Raw genomic sequence first — 23498 nt, 5'->3', positions numbered from 1 at the left:
GCAGTCCTGCAAAGCAGGTGCAAGTCCATGAGAGTGAGAAGTGCTCAGGGTCTGCATAGCTGGTCATTCAACATAAAAACCCAAACTCAAATCTAAATTCAAGTTTTAAAAGTCCCTGATTCATGAGTAGAACCATCATCCCTCATGCACACACAGCCCTGCAGTGACTGCAGGAGACTTGCAGTTTCTAGATTCCTGCAGTTTCTTTACAGAATTGGTTCTAAGGGAGATTGGAGGAAAAAAAGAAGAGGAGAAATGACTGAGAGAATATTGGCAGAATGACAATATAGCAGAATGAGAACAACAAACTAAGCACAGCAAACTACTTCTTATTCCCTTTGTTAACAAAAATTTTAGTAGCTATAGCAACAAAAAGGGGGGCAGGGAGGAAAAAAGTCCAAGACTTTTCAATAGCCCCAAAGAACACAGCTTTCTAATGTGGAAAAATCAAGATTTATGGCAGCAGCAGCTCCTACAAGGCAGGGCAGTAGTAGTGCACAATGGTTTCAATTAAAGGCACCAATATTAACCAGTACAGCTGGGCTTAGCAGTTGGCAGGCACCATCATGTCTTCCAGTGAGCCACGATTCCTTCAGGGACTGAAGCAGCTTCTCTTGCTGTAAGACGTGCCCTGCAGCCCCATTTCTGGTGGATTTACCTCATGTTGTCTGTCAAGCCCTGTGACAGAGTGACTAATGCTCAGCAAGACATCTCCTGCACTCAAGCCCTTGTGCCTGTATCCCTTTGCCAGCCATCACACACTGTTATCCCTGTGGATGCTGCACACCCAGCAAGCACCTCAGGGAGAAAAGCATTTCAGCTCCCTGCTGCCTGTGTGCATTTTCCTTCTCAAATACACACACTTGCAAGCTCAAGGAGGGGAGGAATGTCTGGCACTTCTGCAGTGACCATCTGGCAGAAGCACCACTCCATTTTCTGGCAACTTGACCAGAGTCTTAGAACAATTATTTCAGTTCCTGATTCAAGGGCTAGAGACAGAAGATCAAGTTACATTTCTCCCCAGCTATCAACATGAATTCAGTTTTCACTAAGTCAGCCTTGCTGGAATTTCACTCTCCACACTAAAACAAAAAATAAATAAATAAATGAAAATGAAAGGGTGAATCTACACTGAAAAAATCAGTAGAAGAAACATAAGGGATTTCAAGAGTTGCCCTTCACAAATGTAAAAAATGTCAGTAAGATCCAACCGAGAAGGAGCTGTTTCTTCCTACAAAGGATATTTTTATAAAACAAAATGCTGAAGAACTGGATGTATTGAAAATTGAATGATATCATGGTCCTCAGTGATATCCCCTGGCTTTATAACAACTATATAAATAAGCTTTCTTCCCTTACTGTCACAAACTGATTGTGAGTTGAAAATACCTTCCCACCTATCTCTCAGTCACAGGTACACACAGCCTTTTCCCAAGGAAAGAGTCCAGCTCCCAGAGCACTGACCTTTGTCATCTTCATAAAAGGAAAGTTTCAACAAACTACCACAAGCAAAAGTGTTATAAATCACCTTTCATCAGGCCTGCAAGCACTAGCCAGAGAAACAACTGGAAACACTTAGACCTGTTTTAACATTCCTTGAAGAAGGAGGCAGGGAAACACCTCCCCATCTACCCACTGGAGCTGATTGCAGCCACCACACCACTCTAGACAGTGGCTCCTGCCAGTGGGGTTTCTGCTGAGGATTTCTGCAGCAGCAGCCTTTCCCAGCAGAGATAGAAAACCAAACAGCAGCCACAGAAACTCTAGCTCTGTTCCCATGTGAGCTGCATGCAGAGTGGCAGAGGGAACCACAGGGGGTTAGATGGAGGCAAACAGAAACAAATCCACAAACAAACTGTGAATCATATCACATATCTTTTAAACCTTCACATGCTGGGAGATAGTATTTGATGATTTGAAAGAACTTCTCTTCTTTCCTTTTATGAAAATGATTTACATGCAGCTGTGTACATGACATGTTGGAGACATCTCAAGAGACCAGCCAAAGTTCCAAAGAGCTCACACTTCTATGATAGGAATTTCATAAATGAAGGCACTAACTATCTTCCCAGATGCAGGCTGAATAGACCCACTGTGCTGGGGAGTTCTGCTGAGGGAACAATCTTTCTTCACAGGCCAGAGAGCAGGAGTAAACCTGACACAGAGGAGCATTACAGCCTGAACTGCTTTGTTCTCAGACTGGGGAGAGAGACCCACAGGGGCTGTCAGACAAGCACTGCCCCCACCACATGGGCCCATGCAGAATGCTCCCAAGCTTCCCAAATCCCACTTCTCTGCTTGCAATCCAAGTCTGAACATCTGTAATGCCAGAGAGGGCACAGGAGAGCACAGCCTCAGAAATGTGTCAGGTAGAAAATGTGATCCCATGCCCTTACAGTCAGCTGTGTCCAGGAATAACAAGTAGCCAGTGTGTGCAGGAACACGGTCCCATTTCTTGTTTCCAGGTTGGCTGCAGTGCCAGAATGTGCTACCACTTATGTTTAACAATACTGAAACATGTAACATTAACTTGAAATATTTGTGTGAAATTAATAATTTTATCCAGACAGCATTTGGAATGTTGCTATGGCACCAACATTTCTACTCAAAGTTTTAGCACTGGTGTTCCTACTTTAGTTTTGTTCAAAACTCTGAGTAAAGTATCATTTAATAGCAATTTGATTTTGCAATGATCTCATTGAAAAGGCATATGCAGCATTGCCCTTGCAACACAGAAAGAGCCACAAGATAAGCCTAAGGGACACAGATTAACACTCTGATCAGATAAAATTTCAGCCCCTTCTCCCTTGCAGGGAATGTTTTGGCCTTTTGCCAAGCAGAAAGCATTCCATACACAGTAGGGTAAATTTGGTATAGCACCCATATGGAAATATCTTCTTCACAACAAGGCCAGGGTATAAAATCTATTATGTGAACACATGTGCTCTCTTAATTCATACATGAGTGAGCCTACAGCAGAGTTTGACTCAAACTTTCCCCATCTCATGGGAGTCCATATTTGAGCAAACTAGGATGGCACTGGCACTGAAGCTGGCATTCATCTTTCTTTCCTGTGGTTTTAAGCTGAATGCAGCAGAAGTCCAATTTGGATCTGCTCCCTATATAAAAATATTTTTATTGTTTCTTTTAAAGTGTCGTTACTATAGACAATAACTCTGCATCAACCAGGCCTTCAGAATTGGACCTGTCTACTCACAACAAAAGTGTCAAAGCAGATTTTGCTATGATCAACTATGGAACAGCCTGAAGTTGTGTCAGGAGAAGTTTAGGCTGGGTATTAGGAAAAGGTTCTTCACCCAAGAGGGTGTTTGGGCACTGGAACAGCTCCCCAGGGCAGGGGTCACAGCACCAGGCTGACAGAGCTCAAGAAACATTTGGACAATGCCCTCAGGCACAGGGTGTGACTTTTGTGGTGTGCTGTGCAGGGCCAGGAGTTGGACTCTACAATCCTCATGGGTCCCTTTCAACTCAGCATATAACATATAACATTTAGTGAAAGGGAAAACTGCAATTGTATTCTGCTTTCATAGAGTTTATGCTTATGCAGTTCTCACCTTAACTCTAGTCTCAGACACTCCTTTGCTACTGTTTGGAGAGGGTGATACCAGAAAAGAAATTATAGCTCAGACTTCTCTCCTGTTTCCTACTCCTTTCACTGCTCCTCCTTTAGCTCATTTGTATGCACACTCATCTTCCCAATACCAGTTAACAGAGAATTTAAAAATGTGCATCTACAAATAGACAAATTGTTACAGGTAGAGGTACTGCACACACAATCTGATAATAAACTTCACAAATAAAACTTCTTTTCCAGTAAGTAAATCAAGCAGAATAAAGTACACACACGGAGCATAAACAACACTTTCCTACTAAAAATTCCATCATCACAAAACAAATAAGTCTTTGAAGGTTAAAAAAAAATCTATTACACAGAAACTCTTTGGTGTCAGCTTTCTGTGAATGTATTTTCCCTGTGTTTGACTAATGAACAAATCAAAACATTCAAGACAGATACTAAGCAGTTTTGTCTGGCATGAAGTCTGCATTGCCAAATTCCACGTGGTTTCCAGCTGGTACCACAAACTTGGCAACAGTTGATTCAAAACTCAGTCCTAGTCCTCCAAAAGGTAGATCAATACCTGTGAACATTTTTATGATGCCAGGAAGGTGATTTGTATTATAGAGGCAGATAAAATTGTACCTGTAACTGGTGCACAGTGAACAAAAGTTGAGTGACAGCAGATTTCACTCTGCTACAAGATAAATGCCTTTTGCAACTCCAAAAGGTAAAGATTTATAGATTATGAATCCACTTCAAATACCTTTCATGACTAGCTATAGATCTGAGGATTTAGATGTTCTGACTGATAATTTGCATTGAAATTTGTAGGTGTTATAAATGCACCAGGATACACAGGTTCCTACAGGACATGAATTCCTGAAGCTTCCTGATGGAATAACTGTCTCTCTCTTCTAGTGTGTGCCTATTTCTTAATATCTGAACTCCTACCTCATTTTCCCCAGACAAATATTCTCCTATTTAACCTAAAGAAAAATACATGGTAGAACATCCTCATGCAATAGGCTTACTTTATACTATGTTTTAGATGCAAAAGTCACATTATGAAGCTTTTTTTTCTGATCCTAGAGAATCCAAAGGTGTGAAAAAAATGACATTCACTTTGGCTGATTCCTCACAGTAGCTGTATTCTAGGTGAGGCTCTAAAGAAAATGTGAGAAAATGGTTTGAAAGTTGAGGGGTTTTGTCAAACTGCAGTTTAATTTTTATGGCAGTTTCAAGGCATTATCTCTGCTCTTTCAGACAACTGCACTTTCTTAACCCTTTGATCAATCTTTTCATCAAAAAGCCAATAAGGTTAGAGTTTCTGTGTGTGGTAAATTCACCTCATGCTGTAGCAAAACATCAAGCAACTGCTCCATTCAATTCTCACAGAAGCAAGTTTTGGCCCTTCCAGTTTTATTAGAAAAGCTGGAACCACAACACAAAAAATGAGAGCTCTTTGGAAATGCAACCACACCCCACTCATATTCTGCTTTGTCCCCATGTCCCCACCCATAGATACACAGCTGAGGAATACCAGCTGTTGAAGCTTTGCAGATGGTAAATCCAATATTGTGCCATTTTGGACTTTCTCCTCAAAGGACCATTCCACATGGCTTCTTTTATAGGGTCAGGATTTCTTTTCTTGGGAGGATGGATATTTGGGCATGGAAAATATCTGTGAGCATGAACAATGGGGAAATAGCATTTATAAACTGAAATAAAGCCTTTCCAATTTGTGGAAACAGCTGGAGGGAGGAAAGAATCTTATGAATAACATAGTTGAAACTCAACAGGCTGTTGACAGTGAGTCCTTTCAAATGCCACTATGGCTACACTCTTACATGAGAGCACAACATTTAAATCTGTAACTAAAGATGAGTCAATGCACAGTGATGTACCCAGCATTTTGTTTCTCTACATTAGATTAACCCATCCATCCTTCCCCTACATATAGCTTGTGGGGAAGGAAGAATAGTTTATTCTGCATCTTGTGTATTTCATGGTGCTGTACAAGTGCTAGGATGAGCATTTCTTTTCAGTGCTGCTTTAAGCAGACAATCCATCCAACACAAAAATACTAAGCTCAGCAGTCAGCCCAGGGGATGGCTGAACAGGCACCTTCAAGGGAGCATCTGCTGAGCTTCATGTTCCTCAGAAGGTATTTCACTCCTGCCACACACAATGAGGCTTTCAGGTTGCCAAAGGAATCCTGTTTCTTACAAGGAAAGAGGGAGACTTTCAGTGCATGTCATTCAATACAGCATGTTTTCAATACAGCACGTTTTCAGAGTAGTTCCACAAGTGAATGCCCAATGAAAATAGACAAAAAAAACCCATGGAACCAAAATTCCACATGAAGAAAACACCATAAGAGTCTCATTAAAAGTATTAGAGAAATCTTTCAAAACACTGTCAGCAAGGTACTTTACCCACCTTAAGGAGAAGCAAATATATTTTAATTAATAATTTTCTCTTTCTATTGGAAGAAATAAAAGCTACTTGCCAGCTAAATATTTTCCTTCAAAGCTACCCTGCTTCAGCCAAGCCCCATTAATCATTATGCTGTTAGACAAGATTGCTTTGATGTCCACAGATCATACAGAAAATTTAAGACAGCAAGCTGTCTAAAAGATTCAGTGATAAGGTCAAGGTAAAACAAGGTAAAAACTGTTTACTCCATTCCAATTTAGTCAAGAGTTTTACTTGTTTCACATGAAGTTTATTTGCTTTTGATTGTTATTTTATCTAGCACTACATAGTGCAAAGGTTCTATTATTACTGTTGCCTGACTTACCCTGTCACCTGGTAACTCAACCATCTAAGGAGAAAAAGACGAAATTAGAAATACTCTTCTCTGTAAGAAACTGGGCAGGGGGAAAGAAGTGTTGACTTTGATTGAAAGGGTCCAATGGCCCTGTTCAGATTAGCCAGGCAATTTGAGTCTCACTGAGAACCTGGGAAAAACATGGGGTTTCAGGGTTTGTTAGGGGGTGCATGGGGGTGGAAATTAAAGTTCTCTTTGGGCACTATAAACAACAAAGAAAACCCACACTTCCTCTGTCAAACAGCAAATGGATCCCCCAAGAACTAGTTTCAGCAGAAGCTATTATTAAAATTTCTTTTGGAAAATTTTCAAGTTGTGGTTTATAGATAGAAAAGCATTTTTAAAAGATGCATTAGGAAATGCTTCCATTAGGAAATAAAAAATAGAAAATGCAGACAAATACCTATTTAAACTAACACTTTGGCAAAAGAAAAAAAAAATTAATACATCACTTAACAAATTGATTTGACCCAGATTGCTACCCTCTGTTTTAAGAGAACATTCTTGAGAAAAGTTCACAGGCTGTTGGTAAGACTAATTTATCTCAATTGTGTTATAGCTTTCAAAGCTTCACTAAAAGACTTGCAACATCCGTTCCCACTTTGTTGCCTACACATATTCTTACCAATAAGGGCTATGAAAAGAAGCTGAACTAAAACTGAAAACAAGAAAAACTTTAAATCATAATCAGCAGGAAGAGGAGGGTGTTTCTTCTACACACTAAATAAGGGACTTGAAGGACCTGCCACAATAGCAATCTTGGCTTGCTCTCCCCTTCATGTAGTCCCTAGTTCTTGTGACAAGAGTGGTTTAAATTTGTGTTTGCTTGCCTTCAGCCCACCCAGGCCATCTTCATCTTCTGCTGATGACACTGTCATGCCATTTCCTTTATTTCAGTGAAAAATCACCAACTCAGCTCTGCAGAAGAAGCAAATCTAATCTCATTCCTTTCAATGAACATTTTTATGGAGATAAAAACGTCCATGTGTGAAAATATGGAGTGGATGAATGTAGTCTCAAGATACTTATATGGCAGCTCATTAATAAATTCTGTACAACATGCTATTGTTCTCTCAATATTAGTCTCATCTTAACACCCTTATCAATTCACTCTCCAGTTGTTCTGCTGATTCTAAATTTCTCTCTGTGGTTCTGCTAGCGAGCAAAAGCCCAAAAAGAACTAACATGCCACTTCTGAGTCTGAAATAGAGAAGAGTTATCAGACTGCTCAGCACAATCTGTCTTTTACTTTTAAATTCCAAGGCTCCACATGTCCTTTCCCTCCGAGTTGGTTTACCATAATCAGAATTATTGGCCTGAATTTTCTTCTTCTGGAAAACATACTATATTTGCAATTTCCAAGCATGCTATGAAAGTCACAGAATCACAGAATAACTGCAGTTGGAAAGGTGCCCTGAACACCATCCAGGCCAAAACCCCTGCTGCAGGTTCACCCACAGCAAGTTCCACAGGACCTTGACCAGGTTGGGGTTTGAATGTCTCCAGAGGTTTTTTAGCTGGAACAGTTGTTTTCAGGTGTCCTTCATAATTAGGTACCTGAACACTTCAGCCCATCTGATGTTACAAACTAGCTGCTGTAGCTCTATCACAATTTCCTACTTGAAATAAGAAGCCTTGTTATAGTCCCCATTTTAATTCTTTCTTTTTTCTTAACTCTTGTTTTAGTTAATAACTCTCATCTTGTCAGTTAATATGAAGAAATTGCTAGATATCAATAAACTTTTCTCAGCCAAAGTTATAGGAGCTCAGCATCTTTAAATATACCAGGTAGAAGGAATACATTTTTTAAAAGTTAAGTTTCTAGTCAACATATGTAAAATCACACCTAGAGCTTTTTTCCCTAAGCTTTTCTTTTTGCATCTCATTTTTGTTTCTGTCAACATTGTAACATAAGCCATCTGAGAGACTTAAAACTAAACAGTTCTAAGCAGTGGGTGAAACCACAATATGTTAACTGACAGGAGGTTTTGGCTCTGTCTTCATCTTTAAGCATCTATTACTCAGCTGCTGTTTCTCTGCAGCAGGGGCTGGAACATTCAAAGATTTCAGTCCAAGACTCCTAGTTTCCTGATACGTGCTGCTTAAGAATATCTTTTCTTGATTCAGTTGTTTCTTTAATAACTGTATCATTATTGTTTTCCAGCACATGTGGCTGTGTTGCCACCTGACAGAGTTATCCCCATCTGACACGTGTCAGAGCTGGGACAGAGATGATTAACATTAAATGAGACATGGATAATAAAAAATTAGGGTAAAGCAGAAGAAATACAAATATGATATCTCTTAAGTGTTAGCCAGCTCTCTTTCAGCCAAATATAAAGCTATTTTCAAAAAAGTAAAATATTTTTCCTATGGCATATAATCCACTGCCAACTCCAGCACAAGAGATTTTATCCTTGAACAATCTGAAGAGTGGAAGAATGAAAGCTTATAAAATATATATCCTTGTCTATGTTGGAAACAGCACAATTCCAAACCAGAGATTAATGCTGAAATACAATCCAGGGGCTGTGCTTCCATTCATAAACTGTTCCATTTGAACACAGGGTCTGGAATGAATTTTATCCTCATGTTCAACCAGAGAGCCACAATTTATTATAGTGCTGCACTTTTCAGTTTCAAAATCATATCCCTAACATTTTTTTTCTGTCAAGTTCAATGGAGATTAGCAGACTTTTCAAGCAGGATCATCCATAAAGAGAAAATACAGAGAATCCAACTGCCCAGGAACATGAAGAAGCAAGTCCAGTTATGTATCACATGGCTAAAAGAAAAGCAAACCCACTGTGTACACACAGCCTCAACAGTCTGAGCTTGGAAAGGAATCAGAAAGGTCCTTTCCTTAGTAATAGCATAAGTGGGATCTCAAATTTTTAGCTCAGTACAGCATAAGTGGGGTCTCAGACTTTGGCTCCATCTTTAAGTTACCACTAGACTGTCTGTGCAGCAGCCCAGCTCTATTACTCCTGTGTAAGATCACAGTAATGCCCCCTGACAACCTCAAACCCCAAAATAAATAACCAGTGCTTCCCAGTCATTGCATATTCTGCAGCTAAGATGTGCCACAAAGGTACATGCTTACTCGCACCAGTTAAACTTTGAGCTGTTTCAGGAACCTCCTCAGAGTTGTCTAGGTAAAGATTACTCTCTGATGTTCAAATTTAAAGAAATTTAGGATTCAACAACACTGGTATGACCAATTTCAATCTATAGGATCACTGCATTTTGCACTAGTTGTCTACAGTTTTCCAGTGTCTTAAAATATTTCTGTGTCAAAAAGACTGCTCCAAAAATTGCAACAGAGCTGAAAATATTTTCATTAATACTTCTCCTCATACAGGAAGATGAAAGAAGCATCTGCTGCCATTATACAACAAGGTAAAACCTATTTAAATAATTACAAAAAACAAAAAAATCCCGTCAACTTCTGGGCTGGAACAATTTTCTCTTCTGGAAAAAGGGAAGGGAAATTGGTGACATGGTCCTTCAGCCTAAGGATGTGATCCAGCAATCCAATCCAATGTGATTTAACACATCATTTCTAAATACTAATTTTTCTCACTGAAAATCTGTAGGTTGATCATTACCACACCACAAATCAGATTTCCATGTAGAGAAGTACATGGAGAAGTAGAAACTAAACTTTGGTTAACATAAACCTTTAAATGAAGACAAAGGAAATTATGACAGTCATCAGGTACAGAATTTTTATACAGTAAAATTTATTGATCTGTTAACTACTAACCAAACATTTTCATGCTAGTAAAAAGCTTTCTATTTGTTAAGTCAAAGCCACTACCACATCTCCTTTGCACTGCATTCATATATTTTATCTGCCTGGTCACCTAATAAGATAATCTAGATCCCTTCAAAAGCCTTGCACCTCTCTTTGACTACCACTGAGCAGATATTTGACAGCACAGATGACAATTTAAAATGAACCCTGCTTTGACTAGAGCTGCTTTTTAAAACTCATCTCTGGGTAGCTCTGTTTGTGACTAAAACACAGCAGCTAATAGCTCCACGACATGCTTCACCATCTATTTTGGAAGGCAATATGCCAAGAGAACTGTGGTGCATTTTCATTCATCTCTTGGCTACTGCTTCTTCCAAAGTTTCTGTCCAAAGACAGCCAAAACCAAGTTCTATGAATCACTGCTTGAATGGGATCTAATTATTCAATTACTTTTAATGCCTTGCTTTTCCTTATTTCTTGACAGCCCTACACACCTCTTGCCCTTCAGGGCATTTGTCCACATGCCTTTCCCACAATTGGAAATGCAGGCAATTTCTTTCCCACCCATTACAGCTTTCAGATGAAGAAGAGAGCTGAATACAATATCCAGCACATCCCCTTTGGGTATTGTCCTTTTTACTTAGGGAGAGAGGAAGAATAAAAATCTGTATAATCACCTACTCACAGACACACTTTGCTGAGACCTGATCTGCTGCTTTGTGTACACCACAGATTTATTGCAAGTTAACTCCCTCACAAAGATATTTGTCATGTTTACTTGTACCTGAATACATAAGATTATTAATAAAGCCTCAGCTATGACACTTCAAATATATGATCCACCTAGCTAGAGTAAGTGAGGAAAACTTAAAGCTGTGAAACATGAGCTGCTTTGAAAACATTGGTTGGAAGGTTTTGATGATGGGGGAAAAGGAAAAAAGATAGAAAAATCTCTCTTAATTCTCCAACTTACTCCTTATGAGTCTCACTATTTTTTTGTTTTGCATGCTACTACATTAATGCAAAAAAAAAGAATAAAAAAAATTTTAAAAGCCCAGCCTGTTTCACAGCAATGTTGTCTGTTTTCTCCCTGCATATCTACACACAAAAGAGACAATAATGAATGGTGTAACATAGATTTACAGCAAATTCCTGACTATCTGTTCATCTTAATCACTAAGACAGTAACCCCAGGTTACACTGCTCTCTCAATTCCCAAGGAAGATGACTCAGTTGCTTTTACAGGAATACTGTCTGGTGTTCAGACTCATTTTTCTAGGGGAAGATTTCCACAGTAGAATGAAAAATGCAAGCTAGGATGCATCCAGCTGAGAAACAAAGCACTTTTTCACAATTCTAAGCTGTTGTTTTTTATTTTTTTCACTTCCCCACCTGTACTGCAGACAGAAATGTTCTGGCTGTAGAAAAGCAACAGAAATGTAAACTTCCCATTGAGTTACAGGATGGAGAGATTTTCTAAGTATTGCATTTTCAGCCACAGATTTGTGACAAGGTTGTGGAAAGCATAAGCAAATTGATATGCATTGACTCATTCACCTTTCCTTTTAACCAAAAGATACTTAATGCTGCTTGAGAATCAAAATGTGTGTATCTCCAGAGAGTTATAGCTATGAAAAGACAATATTCTACTCAGTTTAACAGTGGTGCTCAGCAGGCCTGAACAAAATGCTGGTCTCACTTGAGTAGTTTCTCTTCAAACACTATGGCAATCTGAGTTTGCTGTGGTGTCATCCACACAGTTTGTTTCATCATACCAGCAAAGGTGCAATGGAAGAGGTACCTTGCTGGGGCTGGCTGTTACCAGGAGACAAGGAAAACTTTGCAGGAAACTTTGTGAGTCACCTAATGCTTCATTTTGCTGTAGTTCTGCAAAAGAATATCCAGCATAATTGGTGATGCTGCCAGCAGAGCCTACAGACAAATGTCACACCCCACAAAATGATTGTCAAGTCCTTTCGATTGACTGTCCTCAAATGTTGCCTTCTCTACTTTCAATGCCAAAAACAACAATTTCAATCTTGCATAGAAATATTTCACTCATTAAGCAACACATTCTCCTTCTTAAGAAGCCTTTCTCCTCTTCCTGAAAATTGAGATTTGATTTTGCTAAAAATGCAAAACAAATGTATTCCCTCACAAAACACCCAGCTGTGCTGAGATAGATCTCATCCTTTGTGAACAAACTCATTTGCATTCCTTGTCTTTCATTTACCCACTGGCTGTGCTTGGTGTGTCACAAAGTTTATAGAGTTATCAAGTGGTATGGACTGGAAGGGACCTTTAAAGATCATTTAGTTCCAGCTCCCCTGCCATGGATAGGGACAGCTTCCCCTAGACCAGGTTCCTCAAAGTCCCATCCAACCTGGGCTGGAACACTTCCAGGGATGAGACATCCACAACTTTGCAACATGTCTCAGTTCTCTCTCAGAAATTATAATTTGCTATTAGTACATGACAAAATTTTGTCTGAGACACATCCTGATTCCTTTTGCTTCAGAGTCCTGAGTATAGCATCAGGATTCAGCTCATGACCTTATGATAGAGAGACACAGGGTCTAGCACTTCAGTTAAAAAAAAAAAACTCCAATACCTGCCAATATTAGCAAAGCTGCATCCTGTTTGCAATTCCCCTCAGAGATAGACTGAGTGCTTCTAAGCAGATCTGATTCTATTCAGGAAAGGGCAATCATGTTCTACTTCAAAAAGCCCTCCTCCTTTTTATCAGTTATGTCATATTATCTTATTTATACAACTATTACTTCCCTTCTTTTATCTTCCCTGCATAGGAGGGGCAAATACTGGTATTACAGATCCTTCTAGGAATCAAGGTTGATAGGTACCTGACAGAAAGAGAAGTTTCCATGTCTATAATTTTATCCTTTTGTTTTCTCCATATTTTATATATGGGTGTGCTTTGGCATTTAACTTATTAATAGATAGCCTACAGATAACAAGCAGTTGCAGACTGCTGCATCTTGCAGTGTTCACTGAGAAATTCCAAAGGGAGATATTAGTTGAATATAAATGACATGCTCTTGCTCTTCTGTTTCAAGTAACTGGAAAAGTCTGACTGCTCACCCCACAGGTTCAACCCTGGTCAACATAGCTATCTGAATTCCTGTAACTATCCTGCAGAAAAGTCAGTTTGACTCCAGGGTGCCCAAGCCTCCCTGTAGCACCTTCACTGGTGCTTCAATCTCCAGAACTTTAATCTGACCTTTAGAGCTTACTTTGTCCCCAAAACAACAAATAAAACTTCTTAATGAATGGAAAATGTATTGAGTCAGCACTGGTTCAGCCCCACACAGGAGGTACTGCAAATTGCAGAGAAATGCAGCCAGTCATGGCTGGCTGCTTCACACACAAAAAGCAATTGGTCAGCAACAAAGAGCAGGAAGAATAATTTTCTCTCCTTATCCATATACTTTCCTGACTAGGGCCCACAGGGGATTTGCTGATAAAACACAGCTTTGTCATATTTGTCAGACCTGAGGCTGTCATGGAAACATAACTGATGGGACAATCTTTAACAAGCCACTGTCACAAGGGCAATCTGTCCAAGGCAAGAGCTGCTGCTACTGCTCAGCAAAGAAACAGCCCAGCAGGTTCCAGCATCACCCCACTGCCACAAGTGTCCTGAACTCTTTTGTTTTGGGAACACCATGTGTCCATGATAGTGAAAAAATATTTTACAGGATTCCCCATTTACAATGATCAGTCAGTTTGCTTTTAAATAAGTTCACAAGCAAATCTTGCAATGATAAGTGTTGAAATAAGTTGAGCCAGAAGCCTGGGTTTTGACTTTGCTCCCCTTCTGCCCACCTTGCAGAAAAGCCACCTCTCATCCAGAAGAATAATTATGTTTTAACAAGGTTCTCTCAACTCCATCACAATATCAGCTGGGCTTTTTTTCCTGCCCTGTTCCTCCAGCTATTTCCTAGCATTTTCCTTTTCCACCCAGACTCAGAAGCAGCTGACTGTTCCCTCACTGCAAGCAACAAGTTTCTCCTTTTCCCAGGATAAATAATTTTTAATTGTAAACACTTTAATGCTTCCAGAAGCCAGCATATCATTTGGCACCAATACAGATATAAAATTCACCCTTCTCAGGAACCAGTGGCAGTTCACTTTGGAGTCTGTCCTGTCACTGCATCCTTGAGACTCATGTGATGCCAGAGCTCAGAAGACAGTCAGCCCACATGCTCCGCTGCTGTAGGCAAAATCTCACCAGAAATGCAGCTGCCAAAACAACACTGCACACCTGATACAGCTCAGCAAGAGGCTGGTACACAGGAGAATTCACCCAAAGCAGTCTGATTTTGTGCATGGAAATACTGAGGTGGAGAAAGAGGAATTTGTTCAGGATTTCAGGACATCTGACAGAGCAGCCATTGCCTGACTCCTGAAGTCTCTTGGATAGATGGCCACTTTTCAATCAGCCTGCCCTACCTAGAATGAGAACTGCATAGGTTTTCCAGAAAAATCATGGTAACCTTTAGCAGAACTGCACTGTCTTCCTCTACCTGAGGATCTCTCCACACTTTTACAACAGGTAGCACACCCACTATCAGAGTCACAAGCACAGGAACTGCACTGGGAACTGCTGATATGGTTGGAGGCTGATGACCTCAGGCTGCTTTTTGAATGCCCTGTTCTTCCAGATGGTTCTATATCCCAGCAGGCATCCTGTGCTACTGCAGTGCATGGCAGCAGGTCAGGTTTATATTTGTTTACTGAGTCATGCCTACATATGTCTTCTGCTGTCCATGAATGTCAGCCAGGAGTAAATAAATCAGAGCAGGGACCTCAGCTCTTGATGTGTTTCAGCAGAAACCTGGATAATGTGTTCATAGGAGAGTAGAGCATGTCAAATCTGACAGCACATTGCCCTGTGCACTGAGATTGGAGCAGAAAAGAGTCTAACCTGCTGATGGGGTTCTCTGCTCAGCCAGCCTGTACAGCAGCCCCCTCACCACACAAGGAGCTCCAAACCTGTGGGCACAAAGCCAGTGTTTCTAAATGCCATTGCTTCAACCTCTGCCTTCATCCAACCTTTACATGGAACAAATATTCATTACTAGGGCACGATTCTGCCTTCTTCCCCAAGCCTCTCTTCACTCTGACCTTTTGTGACTCCTGCCACACTGGAGTGTCCCACAGGGAGGTCAGGGGAAACAGGCCCATGAAAGCAAGCAACATTTCAACATCACAGCAGAGGCTTGATGGAGGAGGAAGAAGACCTAAATAGATGATTTCCAGGGGTGGGACTGGCTCTTCTTCTCCACTGAAGCCTCAGATCAGAGCAAGAATATTGTAACTGTGCCTCAGCTGCCCAGGCTGTGAGCAGAGTCTTACTTACAAGTGGCACACAAGGGCAGTGCTTTCCACAGGAAGTGAAAAGGGTGGCCAGACACCACTGAGGAAAAAATAAAATCAGTGTCTGCTCATAGATCTTCACACCCTTCCAAAGCCCATCTGCTGCCCTGAGCCTGAGCCTGAGTGCAGCAGGGTCAGTACAAGAGTGAAACACAGTCTGATGCACAGCAGAGCAGCTCTAATCCAGAGCATCAGCTGATTACACAGAGCACATCCATTGTCCAAATTAGTTTTATTTTCACTCTTACCTCTGAAACCAATACCAGAATGAGCCACTTAAAAGTATTTTTTAGGTGGGTTTTTAAAGGCTGAGCTGTCCCTGCCCTGTGACAACATGCCAGGAAACTCCTGGGAACACTCCCAGAAAACTGTGAGGGAATGAATGCAAAACAGGCTGAGCTGTTCAGCTTCTCACCTCCCCCAGCATGGGCTTGAACATGTTGACAGCAGGGTGGTATGAAGATGGTTTTGTCCCCTACAAATCTTTTGGATAAACAAGATTGTGCTCTACATCAGAAATCTCTCTTTGTAACTTCAGTCAATATTTTCTTGGCATGCCACTCCTGACAGTCATGAAACAGCTCTCTCTGGAATATGCTGCTCAAATTAATCAGCTGTCAGCTATTCTTTTAAAACTAATAATAGAAGGTCTGCATGAGCCTGTGAGAGACTGAAACATGGGAATGTGAGTTGTGCAGCTGCAAGTGTTTCTATACTGCTGCAGCTCTCAAATTGCTTTTTGCTCTCTACCAAGAAGGCATGAAACAGCATTGTAGGGAACAGGTTTTGGACTGTCAAAATTGCCCAAGTGCCCTCAGCATGCCCATAAATGTAGTAAATGTTTAGTGATGCATTTTAACTTTCAAGGAAGCTTTAAAGACAGAAGGGATGTTCTGGTCATAAACCAGCAAGCCCAGCTGGCCCAGGAGCACAGATAATTTGATGGTTTGTATCCTTTGGATGCCAGCAGCACAGGAGATGCCAGACTATGCTCTTGCATTGGCAGAAGTTTTAGCCTCCAATTCATCTTCTTGTCATCAAACTGCAGCAGGATGGACATAAAGGGCCCAAGGAGGAAGCACTGCCTCTGAGAAGATGGGAAAACAGGACTCCTTTGAACAGCCCCTTGACTAGAGCAGTTTGGCTCCCAGTGGGCAGAGAAGATTAATGTTACATGAGGCTTGAACTCAGAATAAGAGCTGGCACTGGAGGAAAGCCAACTGTGCAACACTCCTGTAGCTGCTTAGGGGACTCTGTTGTCACAGAAAACTGAGGAAAAATGGGGAGACTCTGTTCAAAAAGCTGTCAAGTTGGAAGCATGTTTGCAAAGCCTGATGAAGGAACAAGAGCAGCACCTGCTTCTTCCAGGTCTGCCTAAAGCTAGTACCACCTGGGGACTTTCTTCTACCAGCAGTGGGTCCATTTTCAGCCTGAAAAAATACTTTAAAAAGTCTCTCAGGCTTTCAAGAAAAAGAAGTAGTTTAAATCCCAGACCGGAAGCCTTAATTATAATGGATTTGTGTGAAAGCTGCCAGATCTTGCCCTGCTCTGTGATCAGGGCTGTGCCAAGAGTCTGCTTTGTGTCACACTAGCAACTGTGCTAAGTTCAGCAAAGTAACTGGGTCAAAGATGCACAGGCAGAAGAGAGATCACTGATTAGCACTAATGAGAGCCTCCACTGCAGAGCAGAATGACAGTGCCATCATGTCGAGGCTCTTGCTGTAATTAAAGGTAGCCATACCCATATCCAGTGTGAGCTGCACAGAGCAGATCCTTTTGTGTGTCACATTTTACACCTTAGGAAGTCTCTCATGATCAGAAAACAGAACATGAGAGGAAACAACTGAGAACTCATTGTTCACACTGCTGGAATTGAAATTAAGTTATAGAAAATCAGGAAAGATTTGAGCATCCTCATGAACAGCTTTACCAAACACACAGCACTGTTTTCAATCCACCAATTCTACCTATAATGGGCATAAGGTTAAAGATGAAGAATACTAATCTCATTTTCAATAATTTAATGGTACATTTGTCCACAACACCAGGTGCTCTGAAGATCAATGGAAACAGCAGAAACCAAGAAAACTACAGGGTGTCTCCCATGTCTCACAGACTTTCTCTAGGAAGAAAAATAGAAAGGACTCTGTAGTAATTTAGAGAAATGAATTAGAGCAGAAACTAGTATTGAATGGTATAGACAAAGTCAGTCCTAGGCTTCTAGATAGCCTCAGCTCATTTGCAAAGCAGTGTATTTCTAAGTGATAAGGACAAATACATCAGGATAGCAGTTAACCTGGAATTGACCTCAACAGACAACAGAAACACCTGCTGTCAACCTATGGATAGAGGGTGTACAAGGAGTTACAGAAGACAGGAACTATGCAAGATGAAACAAGCAATTAAAACACTATACCTCAGAATATAAAAATTAGTCAGTAGAAGTCAAGAACAGAGAACAACAAAGATTTCTACTGTGTCCCTTCACTTTCCCTGTAAGTACAGTTAAACAGAAAGCAATTAATCTCACCAAAGAACCTCACTCTGGAAAACTCAGAGCCACTGATGAGACAGAATATGGACATTCAGCCACTGGCAGAAATATGGTGGACACCTGGGACCTGTGAGGAGGTTTGTAACAGGACAACACCAAGCAACTGTGTTTGAAACACAGAAATGAATGCACTAATAAAGTGACAGCTACAGAAAACTGTAAATGCTGAGCTAAGGACCTGTCCAGAGGTGCTGTGTTGAACACAGAGCTGTTACACCTGCACAGACTCCTGCAAGACCTCTACCTTCCTAACCAGCTACACCAGTACCCTTCCTGAATTTCTCACTCCTTCAATAGATGAAAAAACAATGGGTCAATCTTTTTACAGTTGTAGTTACAAATATATTATAATTTTTATTATTATTATTTCCTACTTGTAAGATATACATAGCAAAACGTCTGAAAACTTCATTTGAAACCATTCAGAATGTTAGAACATATGGAAATTATCTTAAAGGACCAAGAGAATGATGCCTTGCATCACTTTTCAAAGTAATCTGCAAATGCTACAGCACAGACCATTAAGGGAAATGCCACTCAGTCAAAATTTGGGAGGGAATTCACCAGGCTTGCTGCTGCATCACAGCAAAGAGATACACACCAAAACCCTATTGGTGCCTTTGGAATACCCAGTTTGCAGCACCTTGCAGAGATCTCTCAGGATTCCCAAGATGATAATCTGTAAAATGTGTGCACTTAAAAGCAGCAGTTCTAACACTGAAAATCATTCAATTTGTCTGTCTGAGAAATTTCAGGGACTAATAGCATTTTTCCTTCAAATGAACCTTAAAACTGGGAAACAAACACAGTGTTCCTTCTTAAGGAGGGAGATGGTCCAAATTGGCACACCAGCTCCACAGATATTGCATTTCTAGTCAAAAACAGCACAAGGATTTCTTATTAAACTGGTCCCAACCATCAAAGAGATGAAAAAAATTTCCTTTTTTTCCAAAGCAGGCTATCAATATTTGCAAACAGTAGCCTTTCTTTATGGAATCAAGCTGGCAGGCAAGAGGTGGACACAGATTGAAGATGACAGCTGTCAGCACAGCCATTTAATGGAGGAACAATTTGCAAACACACACACTTGTAAACAACAGCAAGGAGGGGTAGGTGGGATAGAAGGATCTGATTTCCATTCTTTCCCCTCTAGGAAGGTTTGAGGAGAAAGTGGAGATCAGCATCACCATTATCTCCAGCATGTGTTATTAGCAGCCACACTGAAGCCAGTCAGCAGCGTCTGGCATTGTTTGGAGCAACACAAAAGACCTTCTGTTTGGAAAGTTCAAGAAAGAAAAGGCAGAGCCTGTGGCCTGGTCCTGCAGTCAAAAGCCTGACACAGAGGCTGGGAAGTTCTCAGCAGAGGCTGATCCCAAGCCCTTTGAAGTTAACGAGAAAACTCCCATGGACTCCAGCAAGCTTTGGATCATGCCTGAAACACACTAAAGGCAACAAAGCAGCATAAAAGTAGAAATTACCATCTCCAAAATGGAGTTTAAACAATGCAATGGTGACCTAATAGATTCATCATGGCTGCTGATACAATGTGGCTTTGTGATGTTTGGTAGAGTAGGATTATATTAAAAATTTAAGTCTTTTCATTCGGATACAGCAGTTGTACACTCATCATTAGGTATTTTTCTGCTTAAAATGCCATGCATGGTGCCCCAGCATTGAATGTTTAATACACCATTGAGCAAAAGGAAAGCTGGGAAGAAAAGTCCCTTTCAAATTGCTGAAATTATGAGTTTTCTGCTTTCTTTCTCCACTGTCTTCTCCCAAAAAGGCTGGTCTACAGCTATGAAATACAGTCTAGGACTGAAAACCTTATTAAGAACAATGGTGCCAGCATCATCTATTCATGAGCAGTCACTTGAGAGAGAGCCCAACCCAGAAGAAACTCTATAGCAGCACATTCTCCAAATAATTACTAAAGGATCCCAAGTGCAGGGAGGCTCCAAATCCTCTGCTTAATTACCATTTAATTAATTTTCCTATTAAAGATGAATATAGGAGCATTCAAGATGAAAGAAAAGTCTTCTGATTTCTGTAACATTTCCATAATAACTTTCTTGCATATAGGAGTAATCAATTGCAATGCTGTCTGGGTGCTAAATTATATTATCTGGGAGTTAATTTGTTACGCACTTTTTTTTTTTTTTAAACACTTCTTGTACCCTTTGCACAAGATTCAACAAAGAGCCAAAGTAACTCCCTTCCCCCCTCCCACCCCAAAAACAAAAAAATGCAGGATGTTTCCTCTTTCCCTGGCTAATAGAATCCAACTGTTCCTGCATGACATCATTCCCCAGAGTCAGGGAATCCAAGCTCACGCCGACACTTTCGGCTGGGAGTAAACACCACCTCCAATAAATTAAAAAATCATCAAACTTTACAACATTAAAAAGGCAATTTTTGTTACCTGAAATTTGGAGCGTTTCCCTTTCCACTCCATTCTCAGATTTGTATTTCCCAGACAAAACTCTGTGTTATTATCTGAGGCAATCAGAAAACCAGTCGTTTAGTGTCTAATACCTGCTGTTCTTCCCACAGCTCCTTCATATGACCTCTCACAGCACTGATTCCAGCTAAAATGATTGCAGGGAACACAGACTGGCCAGGCCAGTTGTCATGGAGATCTCTCCCCCCCCTTTTCATAAGCGCGCGCGCACACACAGATTTAAACAATTCTGGGAGGCATCCACAAAACAGCATGCCTTTTCATCAGCTAAGTTTTGAAACATTCCACCCCTCCTCCAGCCCCTCCCTAGAGTCAAGCCCAGGAAGCTGAGATTTGGGCAGGAATTGATTGTGGAAATTAGAGATATTACCTTCTGAAAAAGAGAAACGACCGCAAAACTTGTAATATTTTTTTCCCCCAGAAGTAAAAAAAGAAATGTTTGCTTGCCAAAGCTTTAAGCTAAAAGTAAATCTATCACATTCAGACCTGCAGGCTATTTGTCTTTGCCTGCCTAGTTATGAATTTGATATGTGTAAGCACTAAAGCTTTGTTGAAATAGAATCATGCAGATTACAAGAAATGCTGCTGACACAGCCTGACTGCTTACCTTGCTGTGCTACCAGTATCAAGCCAGCGACTCAATTAGCACAGGTATTCATAAGGTCATGCAGGACTTCCTGTATTCTTTCATGTTTCTGTAATTAAGAAGAAAATTGGGCAGGTCAGGAACATGCAACTCAAACAAACAGAAAAAAATCCTCCAGCTAAGCAAGAACACAGAGATACAACTGGAAGTTTTCTCATACTGGCTGTAAGTTTAAGAGCCACTTACCCAAAACTTGCTATCTACCAGTTAAAGGAGAAACCCCTTTCACTGACATTTGTGAATGCAAGAACTGATTAGTTTACCATATTCACTGGCACCATGGTTGCAAAACAAAACTTACTCCAAACATAAATAAAGACATAAAACATTTTTTCCTTGACAAAAAGAATCCAAATTAATCCCCACCAACGTCATGTAGGAAAGTCTGGACTGATAAATCAAGGGAACAGAAAATACTTCATAAAAAAAGAAAGAACATTTATTAAGAAAATTCAGTTAAAAAATATTTGGACTCAGAAGAACAGTACCATGCCCAAAGTTTTTACACTCTGAGAAATACCTTGGAGACGTACTCTTTAGAGGATTTAATCAGAGTCATTCAAAGTTTTAAAACTTCATAAAAGATACTGAAGTGACTTCATGAGTCTGTATTCTGCAGTGAGCAATATAAGCAGCAGTCCCTCTAGTGGACAGAAAATTGCAAAGCTGCCTATGCCAAGCTAAATAGGAAATCAATTTCTTCTGTATCTATTAGCTACCTCATTGTACCCTGCATTTAAAACTCAGCATTGGCCTATGAAACCCTTTACATGTTATTTTGAGAGCTGAACACAAGAAAACTTACATGGTATAGTCAACATAACTAGATTTCTACATGAGGACATTAAAGAGCTCCAATATATTATTCTTCTGGTTGTGTGAGATAGCCAAGATATTTCATGGAAACTCCTGTCTCTCCATATAGCCATTCTTACATACAAACTACACCAGAGCATATTATTGCCTGTACTTCAGAAAACTCTGTATTTTGTGAGTGACAGGGCTCCCAGCAGATCGTACACTTAAACCACCTCTCTCTAGCAAGATCACACAAAAGCATATACATGAGGCATACTTTACACTGCTACCAAAAACTCCATGCAGACTACTCACAGATAGATAAATACAACAAAGCAGCTGCTTAAGCTGTCAAGGGTCCAGAAGATGCTGAAAGGACATCACATCAAATAGTTCCTAGATATGAAAGTACCATATGCTAAGTTTGCAATTTCACACTAAGTTCCACTAAGAATGCACCAGTGATGCCCAGCCAGAGCCACAAGAGCCAAATATTAAGGAATTATGACTTGGTTTTGTCCTGGAAAGTTCCTTTGGTGTGTGACTAAGGTAAATTCATCACATGCTGGAAGAGGGCACCATTTCCGTGGTGTGACTGGGGAAAGAGGGAAACTCCTGGCTGCTCACAGGAAGGTAATGTTTTACCATGCATCACTGCAGAGGGAGTGTTCAAAGACATAGGAGTAATAAAAACATACTCTAGGAATTGATCAATGGACAAGTGGAATGGCTGATCATGCTCAGCTCTTCTCTAGACCCCATTCCTGGTAACATGGGAGTATGTACCAGCCATCTGCATCACATCCCACTCCAGTGCTCATGGCAAGGCTCTGTGGCACTTCATTCAGTGACCACATCTGCATATATGGCAAGGATCTGGGAGAGCAGGCAAGCTGGCATTCATAAATCATTGAAAATGCTGTGTGCATTATATACACACCCTGTTACAGTTTAAAATTCCAAGCAAAGCAAGTGAAGTTGTTAAAATATATCACGCCCACATAAATATTAGGAACAAGGTACAGCAGTAAAACTATGACCCAAGCTTTACAGAAGCCTCAGACAAGCACATTTCTATCCTAAGCCCCAGGAATATACCCCCAAATGAGTCCCTTGCCAAAAGGTGACATAAGACTGATTCCAGTGAAACAAGAGCCATTCTCACATTTTACTTTTTTCTCATTGGGCTTTCATTTAAGCTCATCAATACCTCAGAACACAATTTAGGCTCTGAACAGAGTCTGAAATGATAAACAGGAGATGATGAACAGCTGATTTTGCATTAATTACAACATCACAGCTACCCTGCTGTCAAAAGGCATCAGAGTGTGTACCCTCACCCCCTGCAGGAGACAGACAGCCCATTACTCACACACAGCTGATGTTTAGCTTCTTATTTCCCATAGACTTCCCCTTTCTGGATGGCTGTGAGGTTCCTCTGCTCCTGGCCCTGGGATGGAGCAGCCACGTGAGGC

The 23498-nt window shown here is 40.6% G+C and overlaps 1 protein-coding gene across 4 annotated transcripts in view; it reads right to left on the bottom strand.

Moving 5' to 3' along the window:
• Positions 1-23498, bottom strand: part of DENND2B (DENN domain containing 2B) — a 149767-nt gene that overhangs the window by 92745 nt on the left and 33524 nt on the right. For 3 of the 4 annotated variants that reach the window (XM_056492268.1, XM_056492271.1, XM_056492269.1), the window contains exon 2: positions 21187-21274. The gene's annotated coding sequence lies outside the window, so the exon portion shown is untranslated. Of the gene's footprint in view, positions 1-20540; positions 20615-21186; positions 21275-23498 lie in introns of all 4 variants that reach the window. The other variant, XM_056492270.1, reaches the window with a different exon arrangement.

Source organism: Oenanthe melanoleuca, chromosome 5 (assembly GCF_029582105.1).
Source record: "Oenanthe melanoleuca isolate GR-GAL-2019-014 chromosome 5, OMel1.0, whole genome shotgun sequence".
In the NCBI taxonomy this organism is placed as follows: Eukaryota; Metazoa; Chordata; class Aves; order Passeriformes; family Muscicapidae; genus Oenanthe; species Oenanthe melanoleuca.
Note: the sequence above shows the minus strand (reverse complement) of the source record. Positions and strands in the feature narration are given on the sequence as shown.